Below are 16256 nucleotides of genomic sequence, written 5' to 3'. Positions count from 1 at the left end.
TGTACTCAGCTGCAGTCACTAAGAGCACCTTCTGTGCATATCTGCTACATTTCCTTTTAAAAGGTAGGCTTGCCCACCTCCCATCTCTTCCTCTGTTTTTTTTTCTCTATCTCCTGCTATCTTTCTCTTTTTTTCTTTCTCCCCCCTCTCTCTGTTTTTCTTCTGCCACACTTGTTCCCAGGGACTGGTCTCTGTTCCCCTGTCTGTCCCCTTCTTTGCCCCCTTCTTTCTCCTTTTCCAATAAATTTCTTATGTGAACCTTGTTCATAATATGACTTCTCTTTGTGCCATTTTTTAAAGTCGCAACAAAAATATTTTCATCAACTCCATATCTGACAAAGGGCTAGTTTCCAAAATATATGAAGAACTCAAGAAAATAGATATCAACAAACCACATAATATGATTAAAGATAGAGTACAGATATAAACAGAGAATCCTCAACAGAGAAGTCTCAAATGATTGAGAAACACTTAAGGAAATGTCAGCATCCTTAGCCGTCAGCGAAATGCAAATCAAAATTACTCTGATATTCCATCTTACACCTGCCAAAATGGCTAAGATAAAAAACACAAGTGACAGTTCTTGCTGGAGAGGATGTGGAGAAAGGTGAAGACACTCCTCCATTGCTGATGGTAGTGCAAACTTGTACAGTCCCTTTGGAAATCATTATGGCAGTTTCTCAGAAAATTGGGAATCCATCTACCTCAAGACCCCGGTATATCACTCCTGGGCGTATGCCCAAAGGATGCTTCATCCTATCACAAGGACACTTACTCAACTATGTTCATAGCAGCTTTACTTATAATAACCAGAAACTGGAGACAACCTAGATGTTGTTCAACCAAAGAATGGATTAAAGAAAATGTAGTACATTTACATAATAGAATATTACTCAGCTGCTAAAAAATAATAACATCATGAAATTTCCAAGAAAATAAATAGAGCTAGAAAAAAATTATCCTGAGTGAGACAACCCCAACCCAGAAAGATAGACATGGTATGTACTCACTGATAAGTAGATATTAGCTATAAAGTAAAGGAGAACCAAGCTACAATCCATAGCAGCAAGGAGGGCTCAAAGTGGGGAACACATGACTCTCTCTGCGAGGGGGAAATAGAGTAGAAATCAAAGGGAGCCTGAAGATGGGTAGGGGTCGGAACAGGAGAGAACAAATAAGGAGAGAGTAGAGGGAGAGACAACTGGAGTTGAGGGGAGCATCTTAGGAGCAAACGAGAACCTAGTATAATGGAAACCCCCAGGAATCTATGAGAGTGACTACTGTGGGATAATGGTCTTGTACCCTGTAAAGATTTGTCACTTTTATTGGTTGAATAAAACGCTGATTGGTCAGTAGCCAGGGAAGAAGTATAGGCGCGGAAACATAAATAAGAGAATTCTGGGAAGAGAAAAGTGTCTATAGTTGTCACTCAAATGCAGAGGAAGCAGCTGATGAAAGGTACCAAACCACGTGGCTAACACATGCAAAAATTATGGGTTAATTAAAGATACAAGAGTTAGTTAATAAGAAGCTTGAGCTAATAGACCAACCAGTTTATATAGACCTCTGTGGGTTTCTTTGGGACTGAATGGCTGCAGGACCCGGCTGGACAACAGGTAACGCTAGTGAAGACTCCTACTAATGGATATGGAACCTGAACCAGTCATTTCCTGTCCCCAGGCAGGATTTCCAGTGGAGGGATTGGGACACCAGCCCAACAACAAAACCTTTGTCCTACAGTTTGTCCTGCCTCCAAGATATGCTGGAATAAAGGGAGTGCAGCTACCAATGGCTGATCCAGCTTGAGACTCAGGCCATGAGAGGGAGTCCATCCCTAACACTATCTGGAGGACCAGGAACTAGAGTTTGGATGGCCCAGAGATCCAGGAGAGAACCAAACACCAAGGCGGGGAGTGGGGGGTAGGGTCAATGAAATGATTTCTAATGGTACTCTGCTATTTGTGTAGACAGGAGCCCAGCACAATCATCATCAGGGGCATCATCAAGCAACTGGAAAAGAGACCAAAGCCAGAGAATCTTGTAGAAGGGGATGGGGGGGGGGGGCAGAGAGCAAGGATTGTAGCATTCAGAAGGGTCAAGAACATCACAAGAAAACCCACAGAATCAAGTATGCTGGGATCATAGGGGCGCACAGAGACTGAACTGAAAATCGCAGAGCCTGCATGGATCTAGGCTCTGCATATATGTTATGATTGTGTGCCTTGGTCTCTGTGGGACTCCTAACAATGGGAGCGGTGGCTGTCTCTGACTCTTTTGGGATATTATTCCTCATACTGAATTGCTTTGTCTAGCCTTAATAGAAAGGGTGGTGTCTACTTAGTCTTACTGCAACATGATATGCCATGTTTGGTTGGTATCCAAAGGGCCTGCCCTTTTCTGAAGAGAATCTGAACAGGAGTGAATAGGGGTGGGGTATGTGGCAGAGAGGTTGGGAGGGGAAACTGAGATTGGAATGTAATACATTAGGGAAGAGTAAATTAAAAAATTTAAAAAGAAATAAAAAAGGAAATAAAATCCCACCACTTTGAAATTAAGATTCATTTGACATGGTTTGTCTTGAAGCAAAGTAAAAACCTTATTACCAACAGAAAGAAAATATTGTAGTGAGAAATAATTATTTAAATATCACATGTCATCACTTGGAATAAAATGCCTATTGATCACAGTCAATAGGGCAACAATTCTGATAATAGAACATCAAGATGGAGCAACAACAGCAAGAAAAAAAGTGTTCTGAACTGAACTGAAAAGCAACTCTAAGAACTTTATATACATTTAAATATATATTTAAATATATATTTATGAATTCAAATATATACTTATTGAATGAACATATATTCAAATATAATAAATATTAGATCTATATTTAAATAATAAATATTAAATATATCTGTATGTTTATATGATGAACAAAATCCCAGAGTATTAAATTCTTGTCTCGAAACAGATTCTCTGTTACTCAAAACTAGGATTTCTCAGTGTGGGCACTTACGGTATTTTGGGCTAGAGAGTGTGCTGTAGAAGGTGACCCTGTTTGTAAGATGTTCCAACTCCTTCCCTCTCCCCACTACATGCCAATAACAGCTCAGCTTCACTCAAGCTGTGACAACTCAAAATGTATCCTCACTTTGCCAAATGTCCCTTGGAAAGAAAATTCATCTGCAGTATCCACATTTGTGTCTTTGAGAATCATTGCTCTAAAAGAATCTCATCTCATAAAATCAATGAAGAAAGCCAACAGCCAGTGAACTGGAACCGCAGATTGAGATTGTAGACACTTTGTGAACATTGAGTATATTGATTGATAAGGATACCTGAAGAATTGAAAATGGGTTGCAACATCAGAGAACCTCTCTTGGTCAATGTAATTAGACCTTCCTTTCTAGTTGAAATTAGACTCATCTCTTTCCTCTTCATCTGTATGACAGGTCTCAGAGTCTCTTAGAAATAGGATTGCAGATGTGATTTATGTTTGGCCATAAGAAAAACCTTGAAAAAAGAAGTAGTAGCCAACTCTCTGTAAGTGTGACAGCAAACTGTACCAGGCAAGACAGCAAGCATGAAACTTCTGAAGAATTTATTCCTGTGCCAAGATAGGAGTGTCCTGGCTGATACATGGCTATGACACGGGCAGCTACAAAAGCAGAAACTGAACCAGTTTCCTGACAGGTGAACTACAAAGGCACTTGTTTAAAATTCAAGCCAACTTTCCTGAGGAAACTCCTTAATTTGTTCTTGTGACATCATTGATATATATTTTTTAAATATCAACTTCCAAACTATTAAATCATTTTTCTTAAACATTAAGTGTTCATCTTTATAGTGCACTGTATCTTGTCTGATAGGCAATCTTTTAAAATTAAATTTTTTCTGATGAATATGGTGACCCATTCATTTAATACTAGCACTTAGGGCAGAAGCTGACAGACTGGTGTTAAGTTTAAGACTATCCTGGTCTACATACTGAATTCCTAGGCAAGCCAGGACTACATAGTGAGAATCTTTGTTTAAAAAAAATAGACTCATTCATCACTAAGAATAATTCTCTTCCCCTAACCTTGCAGTGCTAAGCTAATTTGACAACCCAAAAGTGCAGCAGGCAGCCAAAACAACTATCATTTCAAACCCCTTTATAGACAAATTCTTTACAGCAAATCTCTAGCTGATTTAATCATTCTGTAGTTAGTATTTCAGGGATATTCAAGAAGAACAATAACAACTAGCTAGGCAGTGATGGCACATGCCTTTAATCCCAGCACTGGGGAGGCAGAGGTGTGCAGATTTGTGATGTCAAGGCCAACCTCATTTACACAGTGAGTTCTAGGACAGCCAGGACTACACAGAGAAACCTTCTCTCAAAAAAGGGAACTAGCAGAGTGTGCTGGAATTTCTGAACTTCAAGGAAATCCTAAGTGCTTTCATAGAGAAATGACAGGAAATTTACAATGATAAAGAAATTAGGGCCAAGTAAAAGATTCAAGCCTCAACTCTGAGAGATTGGGAACAATACTGAAAAATATTTTATAGAACTCAATTTTTCATGCATGGGATAAATAAAACTTCAAATGCTAAAACAAGTGTTATATAAACTACATTTTCATTTTACCTCTATGCCATAGCCAGTCAGTCATCTCGTTAGAAAAATAAGATTCATTTTTGAGGGTTCACAACTTAAAGCTGAGATTTTGTTATAACCTTATTGTGATATAGTTCACATACCATAAAATTAATTCTTTTCTGGTATACAGTGAAGTGGCTTTAAATATACTGAAAGAGTGGTGTATGCCTTTAATCCCAGCACTCGGGAGGCAGAGGCAAACAGATCTCTGTGAGTTAGAGGCCAGCCTGGGCTACAGAGTGAATCCAGGACAGCCAGGATTATTACACAGAAGAAGCCTGTCTTCAAAAACAGAAACAGAGACAAAGCAAAACAAAAATGCTGAAAGAATTGTTCAAGAGTACTATCACCACTATTCTAGGACATTACATCACCCAAAGAAACTCCATCATCTTCATCAGTTAATTCACATTTCTCTTTTTTTAAATTTAACTTTATTTTGTGTGCATTGGTATGAAGGTGTCAGATCACCTGAAATCAGTTATAGACAGTTGTAAAACATCTAGGCTTGTGTGCGCATGCACGTGTGTGTGTGTGTGTGTGTAAAATGTTCCTGCACACCTTTAATCTCAGCACTTAGGAGGTAAAGGCAGGAAGATCTCTGAGTTCGAGCTCTCGCTGATCTCAGAATGAGTTTCAGGACAGTCAGGACTATTATATAGAGAAAAAAATAAAGTTTTAAAATTGACAAAGAATGTGAAAATGTTTGTTTCAAATGGATGCTCATCAAAAAGTTGGAAGAAAAAGGAAGAATGAATGGCCTTTAAAGAAACACTGCTTTGTTATCAATGCCTCAACATTGTAGTCATGGATTTGACTTGCTCACCCGCTTGGCACAGTATTGCTTCTGTCCAATAAACTCACTTTACACCAAATAAAATATGAAAATTGGATCAAACTCGTAGAATTTGGTAGCTTTAACATATGATTTATCCCCATAAACAAGTCACCTAATACAATAGGTGGGATTATATTTTGAAGACACAGTGACAGTGCAAATCGAGAGCAATACCTTGGTGAGGTGGAGTCATTTCTCTAGATAATGTACATTCTAAGTTAGCAAATAGTGCCTATTACTATTTCCTCGAAACAAAGGGCTTATATATGAAAGCGGTTCTTGTTTCTATAACCCTAGCCACTCACTGTGAAATCATCACTTTTTAACACAGCTCTGCTGGCATAGACATTTTAGCTTCAATGGAGGGATGCTTCTATCAGCATATACAACAATGATTTTATTAAACTGAAAGCTTAGACTGCTACTTGTTCACTTTGGACCATCCATGCCAGTCAATAAACAGGAAAATAGGGTGTTGTGCTCTTAGTTAATGTGGCTTAACCTGTTTGCAAAGAAGACATTGGGACACATAACTCAATGGGGTTAAGGAGGGGCACATCCGGAATGCTGAGATCACCTAGGACAATTGTTAGTACTTTCACCCTGCCAGATTCCTTTCTTACATATCCTGCTAGTTGGAATTTTATTTAGTTTTATTAGAAAGAGCTGTGGCTTCTTCTGTGGGAATCCCATAATATTAAGATTAGATATTGATATCGGAAATTTGGAGGCAACAGGAGCCACCAGTGTTGTAGCTTCTATTCTTGTGGTCATGCTTATCATGTGTCTAATGTGATTTTGTTTGGAAGGTCTCATCCTTCCTTACTGACTCCTCTGCTGGCCTCAGGTAGAACAGGAAATGCTAGTTTCCACAGACTGTATCATAGCAATTTACTATGATAAATATTTTACTATGTGGCTTAGAAGTTCTGCTTCTCTGGTTGACTCCTGACTGATGTATTGAACTTCAGTTCCGATTGTTTTACTGTATCATTATTGGCCTGGTCTTCAGAGTCTTAGAGAGTCTTAGGCAGAGTGTCTTCTCTTCCTGCACGTTCCTTTTATGTATTGGTTGTGAACTAGTTCATCAGTTTGTGTTGTAGGAGGCCATTTGTTTGTTCCCAGCTTCCCAGACACAATATAATCACACAGAAACTGTATTAATTAAATCACTGCTTGGCCTATTAGCTCTAGTTTCTTATTGGCTAGCTCTTACATCTATAATTAACCTATTTCCATTATTTTATATTTTACCATGAGGCTCATGGCCTACTGGCAAAGTTCCAGGTGACAGCTTGTGTCTTTTTGCTCTGGCGGCTCCATGGTGTCTTCTCTGAGTCTGCCTACTCTCTGTATATATCTCTTCCAGCCTGGCTATATTCTGTTAAGCCATTGGCCAAAAGCAGCTTCTTTATTCATTGACACATATACAGAAGGACTTCCCACACCAAATATGCACTGTATTAACTCTCATCCGTAGGTTCTTCATTTTTGAATTATATTGATCTCATAAATGATACATATCTTACCTGGCTTAACGTGTCTCTAATTGGAGTTATTTCACAGGTATCATGGATTCAGTGATTTCAAAAATGATTTCACGACCTGGAGCTATAATTCGGTGGCAAAGTGCTTGCTGCACATGCATGGGTCAATCTCTAGCAGCCATGTAAAAGCAGGGAGCAGTAGTATACACCTATCAATTCCAGAGGAAGGGAAGCAAGGTCAGGAGGATTCTTGGAGCTTGCTGGCCAGCTAGTCTAGCCAGATCCACAAGCTCCAGTCTAGTGAGAAACTACCTCAAAAACTAAAGTGGACTGTGACTGAGGAAGACACTATACACTAACCTCTGATACTCCTGCACACACAAATCCATACACACATCAGGCAGATAATTATTTCGTTTTCTGTAAATTAAGTAAACATCATAAAAGAAAGTTAAATTATATACTAATTCTTGTTGCGCTATTTCTCATAAAGCTTTGTTATTGTATATCGGCCACCCCGACTCAACACAGCAAATAGTACCCAGCAAGCATTCAATATTACGTTCATGAGCAAGTGAATGACTGAACTAAACAATCCACAGAGGAAATAAAAACTGAAGATAAATGTAGGAGGCCACTTTTTTTTTGTTCCTGACCTTTCAGACCCTAAATAATCACTCAGAAACTATATTATTTAAATCACTGCTTGGCCCATTAGTTCTAGATTCTTATTGGCTAGCTCTTACATCTTAATTTAACCCATTATTTTATATTTTATTATGAGACTCATGGCCCACCAGCAAGGTTCCGGTTGGTAGCTCACGTTTTCCCCCTCTGGTGGCTTTATGGCAACTCCTGCTTCTTTCTCTCTGTGTCTTTTCCAGCCTGGCTATACTCTGCTAAGTCATTGGCCAAGAGCAGATTCTTTACTCATTAACCAATAAAAGCAGCACATGTACAGAAGGACTTCCCACACCAGGTAGATAATAAATAGCATCAAATAAGAGAGATGAAAAATGAGATAATCTAAAGTCTATTATAAAGATTAGATATCTGATGTCTTATTCCAAATAAGACAAACACATATTTTTTCTCTAAAATATTATGTAGTCATAAGGTTTCACTGAAAAGAAGTACTTGCTAAATTACTGTGGCTCAGCTTTTTAATATTCATTGAATTTTACACATAAAGTATTTCAAGTATTTAATTTAAACTATAGCAGTGAAGCTTTGAGATTTATAACAGTCAGAGTAAACTTTCAGACAAAAATGCTTTCATTTTTCTAATAGAAATTTTATAATTAGTGGTAGTTTATGTTACATTGTCTTGCTAGTAGATGAACATATTTGTTTTTAGATTAAGGATAGCTGCAGAATTTTTATTAACAAGTGAAGGTATTTGCATTTGTGTTATCAGAAAAATAACTCCAATTGTCAATTTATCTACTAGAAAAATAATTAAAATTCTAAATGCAAACTGAACAAAAATATGATTCTGTCTTCAATTTACATTAATATAATTGTATTCTATGGCTCATTTATTAAATTATTTTTCTCAAAAGAAGCTATTTCTTTGCTGTCATGCATTAATAACAACACATAATCACCATAACTTCCAGAATTTTCTAGGCTTGCATCTTCAAGGACTATATATAAGAGCATTAATTTATCTTGGATGCTATTGATGGGGATTTAGAGGTATTTACCATATAATAACTATTTGTTTGCTGTTTAGTTTGGAGACACAGTCTTTTGTAGCTTAGATTGGCCTCAGATTCACTACGTAACTAAGGCTAGCCTTGAGGCTGACCTCCTGGCCTTTTCCTCTCCAATGCTGAGATTATGAAGATATGCCACAAAGTCTGGCTACAGTTTCATTTAATATGAACAACTATTATTTATATATTTTTAAATTTTTAGATCAATCAAAAATTAAAACAAAAGAACAAGAAATGAGCATGGTACAAACTTCAAAGTGAAGTGGTTGAAAGGTACCCAAATGGCTACTATAAAAGAGTCCGTCTTTTTCATTACAAACATTTAGGACTCTTCATTCAAGATATTCAGGTCTTGATTCTTTTTGCTCCAAATTCACTCACCTCTGAGACCCTAACACTCACTCATTATTTCCTACTCAGAGTCTATGATCCATAAGTGATGTTGTGGAATCTTCTTTTATTATCTTTTCTCTTCCTGTCCTTCCTGACCTACTTTTTCTTTCCTTCCTTGTTTTGCTCCACATTTTATCTTCTTCTTGTTGTTTCTGTTTTAGTGCTAAGTATGGCAGCCCTCACATAGAGTTTGAGGAATGTAGGACTAAGTTACATTCCCGGTCCAATTCTGTGATTTCTAGGTTGTTGCTTTCTACAGTTGTATTTGATTGGTCTGAAGATCTCTGAATTCACAACCACTTTAATTGTCCTAAACAATCAAACAAACAAAAAACCAAATTTCTACAGAGGAACAGAGACTGGAGACTGGATAACTATAGTGAAGCTCTAATTCAGCAGGAGAATGAGAACTGTTCATGGGTGCTGCAACATCACTGGGTATAAGCTGCTGCAGAGCTAAGGTAGGAAATGGTCTTTGACTAGTGCTGATTCTGTCAGCACACTTCCTGGATTCTTGGCTTGAATCCTTGCAAGGAGTTCATAAGCACAAGCATATCTTCCTATCTGATTCTTTTCTCCAGAAGATTCGGGAAATGAAATATCAATTCGCATCTCAGCTTTTAAAACCCAAAGCTAAGAGGGCTTTTGTTTTGTTTTACTCTTTTAGCAGTATATAATCGACTTCTCTTCTATTTGAATCTAGCCAAGTCTCTGCGTCATTGACCAAACCTGTAATTCTTTTTGAGATAGACTATGCTGCTAATCACAAGTACTATGACTTGAAACAATAAAACTCTCTTCCCTACTTTCAAAACGTGCCCATCATAGGTAAGCAATGGCTCTTCTCCAAATAGCTTTCAATTTCACACCCGAGCTGGTAAAGCAACCACTGTCTAGGCCAAAACTTGATCTTGTCATGGAGGGAAAAAAGAAGAGAGAACAGCACACAAAGGGGCCAATAATTCTGCATGACAAGTGCGATTTCTCAGATTTCCTTTTCTACTAAAGGATGTCATCTAATCAAACCGGATGCTAATGAGGCAATTAAATGACTGCTCTTCCTAAGGACAGGCCAGAGGAATTTGAAAATGATATAATCTGCCACACAGAAAATCCCTATTCTAAAACTCATATTGAATTTTTTAATGCCTCCTCTGTCATGGTTTTTCTAAACTGTCACCTCTACTCTCTAACCCTACTTAATATACAGGGCGCATCCTCTTTCCTCTAAATTTAATATGCAAAATTTAAATTTTGACAATTTGACGTGTTGGTTACAGTTTAGTCAGATTTACATCGTGCAATTCTGCTTTGTTAACTTTCCAATATAAACTTGGCTGCTCATATTATTCTGATGTCTGGAACTAGGTCAATGGTCCAAAGCAAAAAACAAAAAACAAAACAAAAAAAGAGCAAACAACTGCACTTCACTTTCTTTTGAGCTATGGTATTTCTGTATATCAACTTACTTTTTATTACCAGTATTTTTCATTCCAAATGAAATATTCAGTAAAAGGTTTCCCCATCTTGTATTCCCTTTTTCAGCCAGTGTGGCTGTACTCACTACTGTAGTTCCCTTGTTTACACTTGAGTACTTTCTGTACTGATTTTTTTTGAATGCAAGTTATTTTATTTAATGACATTTATATCATGTGATAAATATCAAATTTTAATACTCATAAGGACACAAAGATAAATGTAAAATAAAAAACTTGAATCAATTCAATTAAAAAATATAACTCATTAATTAATATTACCCCAGCAGGGAAGAGATGAGAAATAGAAGCAATAAGATAAAACGTGTTGATAAAAACGATCATACTCCTTACCATAGTATATAAAACTTTAGCAAGATTGCTATCTCTAAGTGACCTTATTTTTCTCTCCTTTGTTATGTATGGCCCAGCTACTTTTGCATACCTTCTGTTGCTGTTTTTTCTTTTCCTTTTCTTTCTTTTTCTTTTTTTTTCTTTCTTTTTTCTTTTGGTTTTTTGAGACAAGGTTTCTCTATATAACAGCCCTAGCTGTCCTGGAACTATCTCTTGTAGACCAGGCTGGCCTTGAACTCACAGAGATCTGCTTCCTTCTGCCTCCCAAGTGCTGGGATTAAAGGAATGCACCACCACCACCTGGTTCTGTTGCTCTTTTTTTTTTTTTATAGTCTCTGGGCAGTTTCATTTAACTATACTGTTCTTTCTAGATCTTTAACTGGTTGCCTCTTCTTTTCATTTAGGTTTCAACTCGAATATCCTCAGAAGGCTCTTTCCTCGCCCACTCTAGCTAACATAACCTTCTTCCCTTCTCACCCATGTCATTTCTAGCTCTTGCTCTAGGTTATTTGCATGCCTATAACTCTCTAAAGTTATCTTATCTGTTCATTACTTGTCTTTCTTAGTCCACATGGTAGTTCTGTTAGGTCACAGTATTTTTTTTCTCCAATTCTAAATGTCTATAATCTAAGTGATGTTCATGTAGGCATATGTCTGTGATGCCAGCTCTTGGAACGCTAAGGCAAGAGTCAGAGGCCAGTCAAAAAAGCAAAAGCAACAGTATTTGCTCTAGAGTAGTCACTTAGCAAAATTTTCTGAATTAATGACAAAAAAAGTAAGAAAGAAAACCACACCAGTCTTTACATTCATAACCTTCATTACATATCATCCACATTCCCCTCCTTGTTTGTATCAAGAAGGGGGCCACTTGTTTGTCCCAGCTGCTCAGAACCAAAATAACCACACAGAAACTGTATTATCTAAAACAGTGCTTGGCCCATTAGCTCTAGCTTCTTATGGGCTAACTCTTACATCTTAATTTAACCCATTGCTAGTAATCTGTGTGTTGCCAACTGGCTGTGGCTTTCTGGCAAGCTTCCAACCAGCTTCTGTCTCTGGTGGGACTACACAGCTTCTCTCTGACTCTGCCCTTTTTCCTTCCAGCATTCAGTTTAGTTTTCCCTGCCTAGCTAAAGTCTGCCCTGCTATAGGTTCAAAGCTAATCCGCAAAACAATCCCACACCAGTTAGTATTTAAAGGGGCATTTATTTTGGGGTTAAAACTCACAAAGCACCAACTGTCAGGAAAGGAGCCTAGTCACCAGAGCACGAGCAGGAACCAACCGCGGGAACCAAGAAAGCAGGCCTAGGCTTGCAGCTCTTTTTTGTTTTGTTTTGTTTTGTTTTTCGAGACAGGGTTTCTCTGTGGTTTTGGAGCCTGTCCTGGAACTTGCTCTTGTAGACCAGGCTGGTCTCGAACTCACAGAGATCCGCCTGCCTCTGCCTCCCGAGTGCTGTGATTAAAGGCGTGCGCCACAAAGATAAATAGACCGTGCTCCAGTGGGCTGTTATCTTAGCAGCTATTGGCTGAACAAGCGGAAGGTCCTCCTGCAGCACAAAGCAGTTTCTTTATTCATTAATGGTAATCGCAACATACAGAGGGAAATCTCACATCACTTGTTGGTTTTATCCAAACAAACATTACACACTGGAGTTTCTCAGTTTGATGCTCTTTGAGTCTTTCCTCAATCCATCTCCAGTCACAAATTAATCCCCATTAATAAAACAACTCCTACATCTGTTTTCCTTTTTTTTTTCTTTCCCAAGAGAGGGTTTCTCCGCATGTAGCCCTGGAGGTTCTGGAACTTGTACACTAGGCAAGGCTGACCTCAAACTCAGAGATCTGCCTACCTCTGCCTCCCTGAGTGCTAGGATCAAAGGAATGGATGACCAAAACTGGCTCTGACGTTATTTTTAACTTTTCTCCTTACTTATCTGTATCCATCAAACCATCAGGTCTTGTCAGTATTACAGTTTTCTCTGGGATTTTCCCCTCCCCATCCAATCATATCATATCACACACACACACACACACACACACACACACACACACACACACACACACACCATACAACACTACCTGCAAACATATATAGGCAAAAAGAATAATAATAAGGTTAAAAATAAAAAAAAATCATTCACTTTGTGTTGTATACTTATGTAATTTTGGATTCAGTTTTTAATTCGAAATAAAATTGTATACCCATGTTTCAGAAACATGTTTAATTTCTGCAAGTTTCTGTTTGTTATATCTTAATTAGATGTTAGTACATGGATAATGCTTTTTTATTTGGGATGTACTGGGGAGTCTGCCTTCTTTTGAATCTGTCTTATCTCAGAGTTTTCATTTTCAGATGGGTTTCAAGTACTAATTTAATTTCTTTGATACATACAGGTTCATACAGGGTACTTATAACATGTTGAATTTACTAATTCTGGCCTCTGTGTCCCAAGCTTACAAACACTGTCAGAGGAGTTAGTATAGACAGTCATGGGACACCTCATTTGCTGTCCATTTCTCTGGGACCATTATCTTTTTGGCTGAAATCTGCTGCCATGAAACCCTTGTACACATTTTGTATTTTTAGGTTGTTTCAGGCAGGAATGAAATTCCAGTTTTTGTTTCAGGAAAAAGGAGGAGGAAGAGGAAGAGGAGGAAGAGGAGGAGGAGGAAGAATAAGAATAAGGAGGAGGAGGAGGAGGAGGAGGAGAAGAAGGCTTGATTAATGGAATTTAAATCTAGATATATACTTTTCTTAGTGTTCAGTGACCTTACTGTTACTGTGTCTATTTATGCTCATGAATCCGGTATGTTCTATCCACCATGAAGAACAGTTATTAAGTTACACTCAAATATGAACTCTTTTCCTGAATAAAATTAATCTAGGCTTAATTGAGCTGTCTTGTCTTCTTTTTTATTTTATCCTAAGAGTAAAAGTAGATGGAGAATCTTTCAACTTCCCATTACAGGTATAGCTCCTTGTCAAGGGCCACAGAAATAGACAGAGGTAGTCTGTATTTCAACAGAATACCAGAAATGATTGCAAAATTTTAAGTCCTTTCAGTTTCATATAAATCGAGGGTTTATTATCGAGAATATAATGATAAATGACTCTGGATAAACTGCAGATGTCCATGAACAAGAGATTGTGGCCTTCACATTGTTTTCACATGGCCTTCATATGGCCTTCACGCGGCTTTCATGATCTGCACATGGCCTTCACATGGTTCTCACATGGCCCTCACATGGTCTTCACAACTAAAATCAATCAAAAGAAACAAAGAAGTACATTTCATATTTGTCACAGGAGAAGTCTATCAATAGGAAATCTCAATACCTAACGTCTATGCCCCAAATACAAGGGCACCCTCATTTGTAGAAGAAACACTACTAAAGCTTAAATCACACCTTAAGCCCCACACACCAATAGTGGGAGACTTCAACACTCTACTCTCACCATTGGACAGGTCTATCCGATAGAAAATTCACAGAGAAATAAGGGAACTAACAGATGTCATGACTCAAATGGACTTAACAGACATCTATAGAACATTCCATCCAAACATAAAAGAATATACCTCCTTCTCAGCATCTCATGGAACCTTCTCAAAAATTGACCACATACTAAGTAACAAAGCAAATCTCAACAGATAAAAAAAATTGGAATAACCCCATGTATCTTATCAGATCACCATGGCTTAAAATTAGAATTCAACAGCAACACTAATTCCAGAAAGCCCACAAACACATGGAAATAAAACAACGCTCACCTGAGTCACCAGTGGGTCAAGGAAAAAAAATAGAGGAAGAAATTAAAGACTTCCTAAAATTCAATGAAAATGTCCACACAATGTACCCAATTTTATGGGAAACAATGAAAGCAATGCTAAGAGGAAAGTTCAAAGCACTAAGTGCCTTCATGAAGAAGCTGGGAAAATCCCACACTGGTGAGTTAACAGCATACGTGAAAATTCTAGAACAAATAGAAGCAAACTCACCCAGGAGAATTAGATGGCAGGAAATAATCAAATTGAGTGCTAAATAAAAAATACAAAGAAAAAATACAAAAATACAAATAATCAGTGAAACAAAGAGTTGGTTCTTTGAGAAAATCAACAAAATAGACAAACCGTTATCCAAACTAACCAAAAGGCAGAGAGAGAGAGAGAGAGAGAGAGAATATCCAAATTAACAAAATCAGAAATGAAAAGAGGGACATAACAATAGACATGGAGGAAATCCAGAGAATCATTAGGTCAAATCTTGAAAAACTGTACTCTACACAATTGGAAAACTTAAAAGAAATGGACAACTTTCTTTTTTAATTTCAATTTGGCAAATATCATTTACCAATATTAAATCAAGACCAGATAAGCAAATTAAGTAGACCTATAACTGCTAAAGAAATAAAAACAGTCCTCAAAGGTTTCCCCTGCAAAAAAATAAACAAAAAACAAAACAACAAAACCCAGGATCAGATGGTTTCAGCACAGAATTCTACAGGATTTTTTTTTTTTTTTTTGAATTTTCGAGACAGGGTTTCTCCGTAGATTTGGTTCCTGTCCTGGAATAAGCTCTTGTAGACCAGGCTGGCCTTGAACTCACAGAGATCTGCCTGCTGGGATTAAAGGTGTGAGCCACCACTGCCCGGTTCTACAGGATTTTTGAAGAAGAACTAATACCAAGACTCCTCAAGTTGTTCCTTTTATACAATAGAAACAGAAGGAACATTGCCAAACTCTTTTTATGAAGCTACAATTACCCTGATACCCAAACCACATAAATACATTACTAAGAAAAAGAATTACAGACCGATGTCACTCATGAACATTGATGCAAAAATATTCAACAAAATACTGGCAAACCAAATACAAGAACACATCAGAAAAATCATCCATCATGAGCAAGTAAGCTTCATCCCAGAGATGCAAGAACGGTTCAACATATGTAAAATCTGTCAATGCAATCCACCATACAAAGAAACTGCAAAAAAACAACAACAACAAAAAAACAAACCCACACATGATCCTTTCATTAGGTGCTGAAAAAGTTTTTGACAAAATACAATATCCTTTCACAATAAGGTCTTGGAGAGAGCAAGGACACAAGAAACATACCTAAACATAATAAAGGCCATATACAGGAAGCCAACAGCCAACATCAGACTAAATGGAGAGAAACTCAAAGCAATCCCACTGAAATCAGGAACAAGACAAGGTTGTCTACTCTCTCCATATCTCTATGCTGGGAATTAAACTCAGGACCTCCGAAAAAAAGCAGTCAGTGTTCAGAGTCATCTCTCCAGTCCCTGATTTTGGTCTTGAGTTCCAGCCATAGCAGACTTCAGCATGT

This window comes from Microtus pennsylvanicus, chromosome 19 (genome assembly GCF_037038515.1).
Source record: "Microtus pennsylvanicus isolate mMicPen1 chromosome 19, mMicPen1.hap1, whole genome shotgun sequence".
Classification (NCBI taxonomy): domain Eukaryota; kingdom Metazoa; phylum Chordata; class Mammalia; order Rodentia; family Cricetidae; genus Microtus; species Microtus pennsylvanicus.
Note: the sequence above shows the minus strand (reverse complement) of the source record.